We start from the raw sequence: 13,745 nt of genomic DNA on the forward strand, positions 1-13,745 counted from the left end.
GGCTAGCAGGCAGCTATTTTATCGTTAAGGTGCGATGTGTCTTTTGGAGTAATGCAGGATAAGATTGAGGACAGGTATTAAAAATGCTTAAAAAGTGCACACGTTGGTTATCAAACACTGCAGACTTTACAGATAGTGACTAGTTAGCACACCATAGCAGGGCGGAATTTATTTAGATTCATACGTGTAATAACACTATTATTGTGAGCTAAATGAAACTCGCAACAAAAGCAACGGTCACACTTAGAGAAACATGGATTGCAGTGCTGTCTGGTTGATGTTGGCAAGCAGACAAAGTACATTTTCACACTCTGGTAAACAACATGGGCCTGTTCACACATCTGATCCCCATTATGTGACACACTAATTGTGACTTATACAGAGTTTACATGCTGCACTCACAGAATGTAGAATAGCCTCGCTCACACAAAGGGCATTAATAACCAGACACCCTACCAACAAACTGAAAAAGTTGAAAATAAAGTGATAACATGAAATACCATAATTAACTGAAAGAGAGAATGGGATCAGTAAACTGATACAATAGTGATTTGGCTGCGCTATAGTCCCTTTTTTATGCCTAGGGATGAGCATCATTAATTTTTATTGATATTGATACCATTATTGAGACTCCATGATGTTCCAAGTCTTTATCGATACCACCACTGATACATTTTTTATCATTTGGTGGAAAGACGAGGCCACAATACATTTTTAACAGAACTGGAATCATTTCATTTTCACTCTCAAGTGTTGATTAATGTCTACCGTCACTTTCAGTCATGTTTTTAGGGATGGATAGTATGATCTATAGTATTAACACATTTGTTCAACCAAAACTAACCTACTGTTTTCATTCCTTCATGGGTCATTCCTACTGATAATATTAATAATTCTGTAATACAGCAATACTGTGGTATTTCTTCAGACAGTTATCGTACCGTGAAAATCTCATACCGTTGCAATCTCAGACACGGAAGACTGATGAGGCTTAAATGCCTTGTTAGCTCATCATAAAACACACCGCATTCAAACACGACAAAGACAAAGTAAAACTCACCGAAACCGTCTTGGGTTACTGTTGCTAGTAATCTAGTTAGTAAGTCTACTGTTCCAACAATCGGCACCTTCAGTTTGGTCCAAATAAATCCTTAATTCACCACGTTAGATGTAAAAAAACATGCTGTTATTCCCCATGGTCTCTCTCTGCCTGCTGGCCACCGACTGTTTACAGTTCTCTAACTTCTCCCTTCAACACTAGGTGTCGCAGTGTCTTTCAGTTGAGCTGAGTGTTCTACCAGTAGAGACCGAAGACTGAGCTCTGGCGGTGCATGCTTTGCACTACATACATTAAGTTTAATAGAAAGAGGAGCACCTGTATTTATGACAGTACTAAAAAAGATACCTACAGGATCTCTAAATAGCCTGGTACACCATAATACCGCCCAAGCCTACTTACTAACATAGTAATATAAACACAATATAAATGCAACCACAGACAGCAAGTCTACTGCAAGATGAGGGCCCCATATCTCAACAGCTGGCTGCAGATTGTATTATAACTAATCTGTTTTAAAGAAGCTGCACTGAATCTCTTATCTCCTGTTAGCTAGCAGGTCCTACATGTAAAGACTTCTGAAGCCCCTCGTCTTTGAGTGATTTGTGTCTCTTAACTTTTGTCTCGTTTGTTTGCCAACGATAAGTGCTTCTCTTTTTTTTATACCTGGTGTTGAAGATTGTGTCTATCATGACTGCTGTTTACTCGCATCAGGCGTAGCAAAAGTTGTTCAGTTTACCTTCCTCATTTTTATTGTTGATTGAATGCATGAACTTTAAACTACTTAAAATTAAAATGCTGCTACACATGACACTGAATGGTGGTGCGTAAAGTATTAGTTTTTAAATAAATACAAGCTCTGATTTCACCTTCAAGAAAATACCATGCAAGCCGTGTAGCTGAGGAGGACAGGAGCAGAAGAACTCAAACACAAAGTACAAAGCCTCAGAGAGGAAACACTTGATAGATTTGTTGTGCAAACATAACTTCACCTCTGCAGTGAGAGATCCACTCAAGGCAACTTCAGTCCCGGTCCACTTCTCCTCTTGTATAATACATCGCAAGTTACTTAGTAACCCTTTCTAAAAGTGCAGCTTTGCAAATGAATAATGATGAAAGGGATGTACTCTGTTTGCACCATCACCAAGGTAGCAGGTGTACAAACGTAGTAGCTCATACATAAATACTTAGGTAGGAATAAAAAAAACTTTTATTTTAATTCATTAAACAAACTTATTATATAGTTCTTTTACAGTTGTCCTCATACTGCGATTAATCATAGCTTCAAAACTCCATTTGCTTAAATAACAGATTGAGATAACGGCTCTATTTGTCCTTCAGGTCGAGTTCTTTCAATGACAGTTGGTTTCCCACTGTGATGCATATGAGCCATTAGGATTCAACTCAGATGCACTTTGCAGGGCCGAATTTCGTTTTGTGACTCGCCTTTGGGTCAGCTTATCCAGTGACAGTAGGTGACTAACATTCTGTCTGAATGGAGAAAATAAATACCTATTCAGATAAAATACAGAACACTGCTGGCTTTATCTGCCAGGAAATGTAAAGGTTTGGGGGTTTGTTCAGTTTTGGTGTCTGTTACATAAATGTGCTGTAATGGATTTACTGAAACATGACAATAACTTAAGTTTTATAATCCTCATTTCACAGGATATTTGGCATCTGGGGCACACAAGCGAGTGTTTTGTTTAGTTTTTCTATGAATTCTATCAAAGTAGGAGAGAGTTCTAGATGTTGTCGTCGCTGATTGATTTTGTAATGAAATCTAGCTCCAACTTCTCACTTGTTGATTAGCTAATTAAGTTTATCATTAAGTTTTACCATGATCTAAATGTTACAGTTATTATACAATGTACATTTGCTCATCTATGACACTGAGAAAAATAATACAACTGGATGGAGAATCTTGCCTTCATTTTAGTTATTATTAAAGAGGAGACTTTCTACCAGTGAGTAAAAAGGTTTCAGTTTTCAATTATATAACCAACCAAAAACAACCCTCCTGTTTTCATTCCCTTAAGGGTCATTTTGACAGATAATAATAATTAGAAAAAGAAGAAGAAGAAAAAGAAGAAGAAGAAGAAGAAGAATTCTGTATTACTGTGATATCGCGACATTGTCTTCGACAGTTATCATAGAATGAAAATCTCATACCGTTGCAACACTACCAATAAGTATCAAAAATTTGCACTGACATTGCTTTTCAACTGACAAAATACTGTATTTGTACTGGCACACCACTGGTTGTTTGGAAATGCTAAATATTAATAGAGTTAACTGCTTAAAAAATCCAACACTGAACAGATAAAGCACTCAAGCAGATCAATAAGATACAGCACTGTTTATTCTAACTTGGTACACACGCAGCTGTGTCGAAAACAGCTGTCACCCAAAGGGGAAGCATGAGTGTGTGCAGAGTGGAGACTGTGGGAGCAGCAGTATTTAGAGTGAGTGACTGTCTGGAGGCCGCTCTCCCTCTCTAAAACTGTTTTCTTTCATGGACAAATGTTCTGTAACCAAGCAAATGATCACTTTCACAGCTAATTTGATTTAAGTTGCCCTTCATAGAGATAGTTTGTGTCTCCATCAAGGTCATGACTATTGGGTGAAGTAGGTGGGTCTGCTCCCTGTGGCCTGTCTCCTTTTTGGCATTGTACATTACTGTAAACCACCGATATGTTAGATTTGTGCATTTCATTTCTAGCAGATGTAAAAACTTTACATGCCTTTATGTTAAAATCTTATTTTTTTTGTTTTGACAGTGCTGTGATTAACAGTTGGTTACAGTACAGGCCTCAAGTCTGTGACCAAAATGGTTGAAGATGCATTTATATGGGTGCATTCTGCAGACCGAAGTCTCTCCGGTGACAAACAGAGCGACAGCTGAGCAATAAATAGGTCTAATGCAGATTAAATATGCATTACATAGGCAAGCATCTGTTATAGGAAATGTCTGTATTGTGACCGCTGCATTTTTATAAAGTGTGATAATCTGGTCACATCTGTCACTGCGCTCAGGTGTCGTCTTACTTCCTCTACTTCCAGTAACCACTATTACTACAGGCAGAGCATGACCAGCAGATACAGCTAGTGTTTTTGAAACTTCGGTTAAGAGGACTGTGAAATGTTACAGCTCTGTTGGCTCACTTAAGCAGCAGCTCCAGTTAAAAGTATCACATAATTTCTGCGCAGACTAAAATGCAGGGTTTAAAACTAACAGCGTCCCATCATCTCAGATACAACAGGAAAAGTATTTGGAAGGAACAGAGATCCTCTTCAGGATGCACTCAGGACAAAAGGATGCCTTAAACTCACTATCAACTAGGGATTAGGAGTATGTGAAATGACGATATGAGATCATGAAGAATTAGAATGTGTCCACGATCTGCCATCATGGAGAGATTGTTGAATCGTGCTTCAGTGCACATTCTATCTGTTGTAGTTTATGCTCACACAAGTGATGCATCCAAACTTTTTGGCTGGACCGCAGAATGCGGTCGGCTCTGGTGCAGTCTCTGCTGGTCACACGGGGACTTTCCTGAGTCCGAGCAGAGCTGCAGAGGGAGGACGTGTTAAAGATCAGCGGGTACAGCTCCACAGAAAGCAGCTCCCCTCTGCTGTGTGACAGTATCTAACGTTATAGGCGTATTGTTCTGCATTTTAACATATTCCAGGGTTGCCAACTCTCACGCTCCTGGCGTGTGACACACGCTTTCACCATCAGTGTCACGCTCTCATGACACCAAAGCACTGAGCTCTCATTATGATTACCAGGAGCATACATAGTGGTTTGGGGGCCTGGGCCACATTGCCTTATATTTAACCTCTCTTAATTTAATCTGAAATATCCCTAAAATATGTGTAATAAATGTTCTGTTATTCTTTTTTATTTTAGGGCTTTATTATTAAAATTGGGAAAGTAGCTTGGTTGTACTGGTCAGTAACATGCACAATAGTCTTAAAATCCAAAATGAAAAAAAATTGTGATTGTGATCCTGCCTTAAAAAAAGCATAGTATATGATATTTTTGCCATATTGCCCACCCCTACTAGGGATGTCATTGTACAAAAAAATCTAATATCAGTACCAATACCACCAAATTACACATTACTCAATTCCAAATTCCATACTTCAGTGTTTAAAAAAACAGGCCATTTCTTCTTTTTTGCTGCACTGATATCTGCTACTGCTGTTGAAAACTGGTGCTTCTGAAAGTTGGCAGCATCAGTGCTACCAGTGGAAAAGTTAGTCTAGAACCCTGCTGTAGGGTTGAACACAAAAAACACCTGGTTAGGGTTAGGATAGCATACGTTTTTGGTTTAAAATACCGGCATTGGTCACCACAATGAACATGAATTGTGTCATTAAAAACTATCAAGTTTTGTCACAACAAACAAAGCTGAAAATGTCCCAACATGTCGTTAACAATACTTACAATATTTAGTCCCAACAGTGGTCTGCTACCATCTGAAATACTTTAAAAACCCATTTGGATTAGCCAGGAAATGCAATGTTAAAAACTTGTTAGAAGACACCAAGAAAAGTTGACTTCTTGGAGATATGTGTCTACAAACGTGTGATAATCTTTCAAAATATGATGCATTGATGTAGATTAAACTACTCAACAGTATATAAAGGAGCTAATTTCAGCAAAACACTACAATGCAACAGAAACACTCACGCAGGTTTGAGGTATAAGTCACATACAAATGGTAAACATAAATGAATTGTATTTTTTAGACTCTTGCTGTCCAACTGCTGTCAAAGTGAGTAACTCCCGCCAACTGAAGGTGTTTTGGGGCAGCAGAGAGTTCAGACTGATACAGATTGAAAAACAATATTGAGCTCACATCATAAAAATGGTTTTACTAAGCGAAAAATCTGCACACCTGGAGACATACAAATGTAACATATCTGTGTTTTTTTCCAGTATTCTCAATATGCTCAATTTCCTCCTGAACATCACCATGAAAGAAAATACGGGCCAATGACAGTAGAGCTGTAATCGGTGTCATTATGTGATCAATACAGATTCTCAGTTGAGAGAAAAAATGCTACAAATGCACTTTATCCACCTTGTTGAGCCGTAACGTTACATTAATTCCACTGAAGGAAGCTGTGCAGTCACAGCAGTGCTTACTTTATGCATCCCGTCACATTTTTTTTCCACAGGAACAGGAGTATTATTCACACAGTTGTTGTTGCTCTCAGTGAACCTATGAATGTGTCTCGATATGAAGACCTTCACCACACTTAACTACATTTACACAGGAAGTTGTCCATTCTGATAGATATTTGTGCCTGACAGAATAACCTATACCACATTTTACTACATTTTTACGGGAAATAATACATTCTGACAGGTATTTGTTGCTGCAAGTATGACCTACTGCACCTGACAGAAGGATCTATGCCACGTTTAACTGCATTTTTACAGGAAGTGGTCAATTCTGATTGATTTTTGTACCTGACCGAATGACCAACTGCACATGACAGAATGACGAACACCACATTTAACTGCATTTACAAAAGTAGCAATGCTCTCTGAAAGATATTTGTAGCTGACAAAATCACCTACTGCACCTTACAAAATGACCAACACCACATTTAACTATATTTACACAAGAAGATGTCCATTCTCATAGATATTTGTGCCAAACGGAATGACCTATTGCACCTGACAAAATGACTTGCGCCACATTTAACTACATTTATACAGAAATTAGTACATTCTTGCAGATATTTGTACCTTACAGAATGACCTGCGCTACTTTTAACTACATTAATACAGGAATTGGTCCATTCTGACAGATATTTGTACCTGACAAAATGACCTACTGCACCTGACAGAATGACACCACATTTAACTACATTTATGCAGGAAGCAGTCAAATCCTATAGACATTTGTACCTGACAGAAAGACCTACTTCGACTACAGAATGAAGTACTCCACATTTAATTATATTTATAGATCTAGGAGTCCATTTTGATAGATTTTTGTACCTAACAGAATGACCTACGCCACACTTAATATTACATTTACACTGGTAGAAATCAATTTCATTAAATTTGTTTTCTGACAAAACTACTACTAAAGGAAGCACTCTGCTCTGAAGGATGTATTCAGCTGCCAGAATGACTTCCCCCACCAGACATTATGACCTACAACACATTTAACTGCCTTTATACAGGACGCAGCCCCCTGTGATAAATATTTTTACCTGACAAAGTGACCTACTCCACCTGACAAATTACATGGGCTATAGTTAACTACATTTGTACAGAAAGTAGTAAATTCTGATAGATATTCATACCTGACAAAATGACACAAGTGACATGTGTCACATTAAACTACGTTTATATAGGAAGTAGTCCATTCTGATAGATACTTGTATCTGACAGAATGACCTTCGCCACATTTATCTACATTTACGCAGGAAGAAGTCCATTCTGTATATTTGTACCAGGCAATAAGACCTACTGCACCTGTCAGAATGACCTACACCACATATCACTAAATATATACAGGAAGCAGTCCACTCTGATAGATATTTGTACCTGTACATTTACACAAACATCAAACATCATACATCCATCAAAAAAAGTACGAGAGAAGTAATACTAGTAGTATTGGTAGCAACTGTAATGGTGGTAGTAGTAATTGTAGTCGTGGAAATAGAGTAAGTAGCAGTACTTCTATTAATACAAGGGGTAGTAATAGTATGTGTAGTAGTAGCAATGGTACTAGTAACAGTAGTAGTAGTAGTAAAAGCAGTAGCAGGACTATAATTAGCTGTCATAGCACTTGTAGTAGTGATAGTAGTAGCATTAGTTTAAGTAGAAACAGCAGTAGCACCAGTAGCTGTAGTAGTACTACTTTTAGTTGGAGTAGCAGCAGTGGTATTAGTACTTGTATTAGTACTACTAGTAGTAATAGCAGTGTTAGTAGAATTCATAGTAGCAGAACTACTAGTATTAGTTTACTAGTAGTAGCAGTGGTAGCAGTAGAAAAAGTAAGTGTAGTAGTCTGAGAAGTACTAATACTAGTAGCTGTTGTGGTAGCGGTGCTATTACAGAAACAAACAGGAGCTGACTGAGGTCTGACCTGCTAATCAGAGGCACCTGTCACGGTCAGAGATGATAAAACACAGAGAATTACTGTTTGAAAACGACACCCTACAACAAAAACCCTCAGCTGTGCTGTGTGGATGAAGTGAAAAATGACTGAGATATCACAGTTTAAAAAAATCTCTACATTTGGGTTTTGCTCAACCTTGATGACAGAAAATAACATTGTAGCAAATGGGAGCTGGAAATCTCTTGTTATTTTGAGGCAGAAAAAGATTACAACTCTTAGTCCTGGGGTTTAAATGAGCATATGAGGTGAAAGAAGACAAAAATGCCTACAATTTGATGTACAAATTTAGTATGTCAACCTAAAATTGTGGGCACCACAGGGAATTTTGTAAGACGTTTTTGTGAAAGGACAGAGGCAGAGCTCTGGAAATTCTGTCCCCGTAAGAGCCCGTTACAAATTCAAAAAACGTCAGAAAACAGACGCAAAACCTGAACTGCAAATTAAAAAAAAAAATATATATATATATATATATATATATATATATATATATATATATATATATATATATATATATATATATATATATATATATATATATATATATATATATATTAGTGCTGGGCATAGATTAATTTTTTTTAATCTAGATTAATCTCACTGCATCCTGTAGTTAATCTAGATTAATCTAGATTAAAATTATAGATTTGAATTTTGCCAAAGACATTCAAAATAATATCTATCTATCTAAATGATGAAAATGCATCACAAAATGCTTGAGAAAGCTGTTCTACTATAATATTTGGTAAAGAAAATAATGTTCCATAAGATTTACTTTGGTGTTTAACTTTTTTTATTTTGTTAAACACAGACATTTAGGAACACAGGTTCTGTCTCCATGTGGAAAAAGCTTTTTCCTGCTAACTGAATGAACAGCAGAGGGCGCAGCCTCTGATAACATGACCCTAACTGAACTGTGGGCCTACATTAGAGGTCATGAAGAAGACCATTAACAGTCAACAGCTTTGTGACACGGCTTGAGCCTAATCACCCAGTCACTCAGGCAGACCAGCTTCCGCCTTGTTCACGCCTCCGCGTAATTCGACCAGGTATACATCCGCGCTTAAACAACAAAGTGAAATTGGTGCCTTTGCTCACTGTATAGACCCAACTTAGTGAATAGTTTATCGCGCGATAATTTCCTTATCACATAAGAATCCTGCTAACGCAGCACGTTAACGCTAACGCACTAATATATATATATATATATATATATATATATATATATATATATATATATATATATATATATATATATATATATATATATATATATATCAATAAGCTGAATCATAGCTGAGGAGTTCAAGGTCTTGTGACCCGTTTAAAGTTTAAATGAAGTCTGTAGCTGAAAGTATGTGGAAGCGGTCACAATTCAAAGTGGAGTGGGTTGAGGAAAATTTGAAGTTCTTCGCCATATGTATAAATAAGATGTTGAAATAGGCTGAATAATATAATATAAGTATAAATAGTTTACATGAAACATGAACATGAACATGAAAAGTTACAGCACCCATGTCCTGAAGGAGCTGAACTATGATAGTTTAATGGTTTCAATAACTTAAAGTATGCAGGAGTGGCGAGCCAAAAATAAAACAAAACTATGTAGGCACAAATCTGTGCTTAAACCGTGCGTACTCACGTTTTATGCAGAAATCTGTGATTCATCAGTATTTTCTTACCTGAATTTGTTCGGACTCTGCCAACAAATTTAGAACTGCGTTAGACCATGAGTACGCACAATTATTGAACATCCAGCTGTCATAGAGAATGTAAGCCAACACCTTTTAACTCAATGCAGAGCATATTAAAACCACATTCATTAAAAAAAGTAAAGTAAGTATTTAATGGACAATATCTACAAACATTTATTAACTAATTTACCAGTAAAGGCACTTATTTCATCCTCTGCCTTCTATCCTCATCAATTATCGCCATAAATAAAATATTCCTTGATAAAAAACAACAGTCCCAGGCCCAGCTTACAGTGGAGTATATGAGACTTGAATCTGCCTGTATTGATGGCTACTCCCACCAATACTGGTGCTATGAAATTAAAATACTTATTATTATTATTAATTTACTATTGTTATTATTATTATTATTATTATTATTATTATCATTATTATTATTATTATTATTAACGGGGCATAGAAATTTCGGATCTCCCTCCGAGCAGGTGTTAAGATCTCGTTTCTAACCCTGCTGGAAGAGACTGCAGCCTGTAGGTTGAGCAGCGAGCACATCAGAGATCAAACAGCTGATCAGCCCTTACATTCACAGACACTCACTGACAGTCCCACACTGGTGTGTGTGGCCTTAATATATGCGCAGACACGACTTCACCTGCTTTCGCCATGATACACCCAAGGATGTATTATACTGGGATACACCTGTGAGAGAACGAACTTCCTTGTGGAGAGAGGGGCGTGGTGGCAGTATGGTCACCGCAGACAGCGGGCACGAGCCTGCCATGACTCACCAACAACTACCCCCCAGCTACTTGGCCAAAAACTATTGACCCGTTTAGCTCCGAGTTTAAATCAATAAACTTTGAGTACTCACACTAACAAAGTTGCATGCAGCTCCGAGCGTGGCGGGCTGGTGGCTAACCAGCAAGACAATTCCTTCCTTCCTCAGTCCCGTCGGAGCTCCCAGGCTTTGTCCGGGTCACCTGGAGCTCTATCTGCGAAGCGTCCCTGGGAGGCGGCTAAGCTAGTTAGCCCGAGAGGCTAATTCCACATTATCGGCAATGCTTTGATAGTTACTGAGCCACTCACAACGCACACTCCCTGCTTGTCACTGGTCAACAGTCCAAAATGTGTTTTGGACTGTTTCAAAAACAATTGACACCGAATTTATTATATTTTTCATCCATTTCTGGCTGGCTACCCTCAGACATCCGCTAGTCAATTACATTTGCTCATTTCCTCCCATTTACAATAGCTCCATCCACTGAGCAGCTCTCTTAGGAACGATCAAGGCCCCGCCCACCTAGCGAGCTTCTCTCTAGCCCCGCCCACCGGTCAATCACATTACAGGAGAAAAGGAGGAGAAAAATAGGAAAGACTGGAAATGACCAATAACATATACAAAAATTAAATTGTGCTCTGATTACTCCATTGATACACAGATATAGAAACATATATGACACATGTATACATGTCTGTGTATTACTCAGCATTTTCCCCCAGTCTGCAGTCACGGTCAACCTAACAAATATCTATATATTACAATAATAATTGCCTCAGATGTGAGATGTAGAGAGTCTGCACACAGGATATTTCTACAGCGCATGTAGTCAAGGAAGGAGGAAGCTCAGGAGTAAAAAAACAATCATCTTTATTAGACCAATTCATAGCAATTACAGCTGACAGGCAGGGACAGTCTGAGCCCTATACTCCCCCTAACTGCCACTCACACGGGCTGGAACAAATATATCGGGGCTCACGCCAAAGTACACTGCCACACAGAAAACTACACCCCCCTTCACTGCAAACAAAAACTGCACTGCAATTTATAAAACTACCACTCCCTCAGGGCAAAACACGCCATTACTGCAAACCTTTTGAAACATGTGCCATCAGGGCGCATGAGCAGCAGCACTGGAGGATTTATCTACATCCCCTTAATAATGCCCACCTCCTCACCCCGGCGCTCAGCTCCCAGCTGCTACTTAAAAATCTAACATTTAACAGTTAAAAACAAATAACAACAACCAACAGCTTAAATTAACATGATCATTTAAAAGCACTTAGCTTGCCCGGTGTACGAGACCCTCTCCTAGGGTCTAAGCTTTGACGTGGTCTGGCTTTAGTGACACTTTGGGAGGGCCGCCGGTCCGGGGCAGTGGGGCTTCTCCGAAGGCGGCCGTAGAGCCTCGTCACGGGCTGGAGAGCGGACACAGGAACTGTCATTTTCCTTGCTATCTAACCCCTTGCCCTGCCCACCGCTGGAACCTTTCCCTGATCCCTGCTACCTGTCTTCACTGCAGGCAGTCCTAACCGATCTGCAGACGGCACCCTCTCCCTGTGCTGAGACGGCAGGATCTACTGGGCTTCTGCCCAGGAAACGTCTTCTAGTAACGTCCATCGAACACTCCGTTCTCCAGAGTCACACGCAACCGCTTTGTCTGCTCCTTTCAATCTTCCTTATTCCAAACACACCATCCCTCAAGTGCAATAGATCAAGCCTTATTACTACCACCCCCCGACCTAACACACAGCATACTCACGACAGTCCCCGTCCCTTAAATGTGAAGGGGCTAGGGGTCTCTGCTCTCTCTTCCTGGATCTGCTCGTCACTCTGTGCCGGTCTTACGTCCTGCTGTCTTCGTTCCACCACCACTTGGCTGGGGGCTGATGGGTTCTCTGGTCCTTGATGTACAAGCTGACAGGCCTCTCCCTCTTCAGATGTTGCAGCAGGACCTGGGACTCACCAACAGACCCAGCCAGTGCTGTTGCTTGTCCGTGGATGTGGACGCATGGCCTGCCGCCTGCCACCAGCACTTTGGCCACTGTCACTCAAGAACAGCCTCAGTCCACTTTGAAAAGTAACCCTCCATGACTAAGATGTACTTGTTGCATTCAGGGTTCTCTGGTAGTGGCCCGAGGATGTCTAATGCCACCCGCTTGTATGACCTTGAGGCTACGGTAGACTGCAGGGGGGCACACAATTGCTGTCCTGTTGTTTTTCATGAAACACAGTCTACACACTGACAGTACCAGCGCTTCACATCCCCAAACCACCCACCAGTAAAAACAGTTGGAACAAACATGGAAAAAAGGCAATGGACCACGAAAGAAGAAATAACCCACAAATGAGCAAGAAATTAGAGGAAAGTACGAGAAAATAACTTGATAAACAACAAAAAAAGAAAACAACAAAGAATGTAAAACAAAAACAATTAACCAAGTTAGAAAATACGACCGTTACAATTCAGAACTTAAAAATACATAGTGCAGCAAAAACTATTCAATTATTTAGACATTTGTGTTTTATTTTGTCTGTTCAACTGACCCTCAAGATTAGTTTTATTTATGTTTCCTCTCTTTCCCAACAAGTTATTTATTTGTTGTGCAACTGAATTTATTTTCACATCTTTTTCATATTATGAAATATATTCTATATAACTTTTTAGTTTATATTTATAGAATGTACATAGGGTTATACTCCATGTATTGAATATATTCCATTAAGTTGAAACCTGAGCAAACTGGTTTGATTTCTCTCAAAAACATGGGAAGAGGCAACAAGCAACTAAACAAGACATGAAGAAAAAAGTGAAAATATATATATATAAAAAAAAAACCTACAAGAAAATGACCCCAAAATAAGCCAAAAAAAGTTCAATACAAACAAGTATCTGACCTAAAAAGTTTTTGTTTTACATATTTATTGTTTTTTTCCTGTAACATCAGTTTAAATATTAAATTATTATAATTAGAAATATAGTTTTCTGGATGATTTTCCTAATACTGTGGATTATTTTAATTTTAATATTTTTAAAACTAATTTGTTCAAAAGAAATCAAA

At 38.7% G+C, this 13,745-nt stretch overlaps 1 long non-coding RNA gene across 1 annotated transcript in view; it reads right to left on the reverse strand.

The window, feature by feature from the left end:
• The window catches only part of LOC148186381 (uncharacterized), a 77,453-nt gene extending 66,324 nt beyond the window's left edge, over nt 1-11,129 (reverse strand). Inside the window, exon 1 of the long non-coding RNA XR_015774911.1 lies at nt 10,777-11,129. This is a non-coding gene — a long non-coding RNA (uncharacterized LOC148186381). The remainder of the gene's footprint in view (nt 1-10,776) is intronic.
• Between the last annotated feature and the right edge of the window lie 2,616 nt (nt 11,130-13,745).

The sequence above is a fragment of the Plectropomus leopardus genome, chromosome 19 (assembly GCF_026936395.1).
Source record: "Plectropomus leopardus strain MGB_pleo_1.0 chromosome 19, ASM2693639v1, whole genome shotgun sequence".
Taxonomy (NCBI): Eukaryota; Metazoa; Chordata; class Actinopteri; order Perciformes; family Serranidae; genus Plectropomus; species Plectropomus leopardus.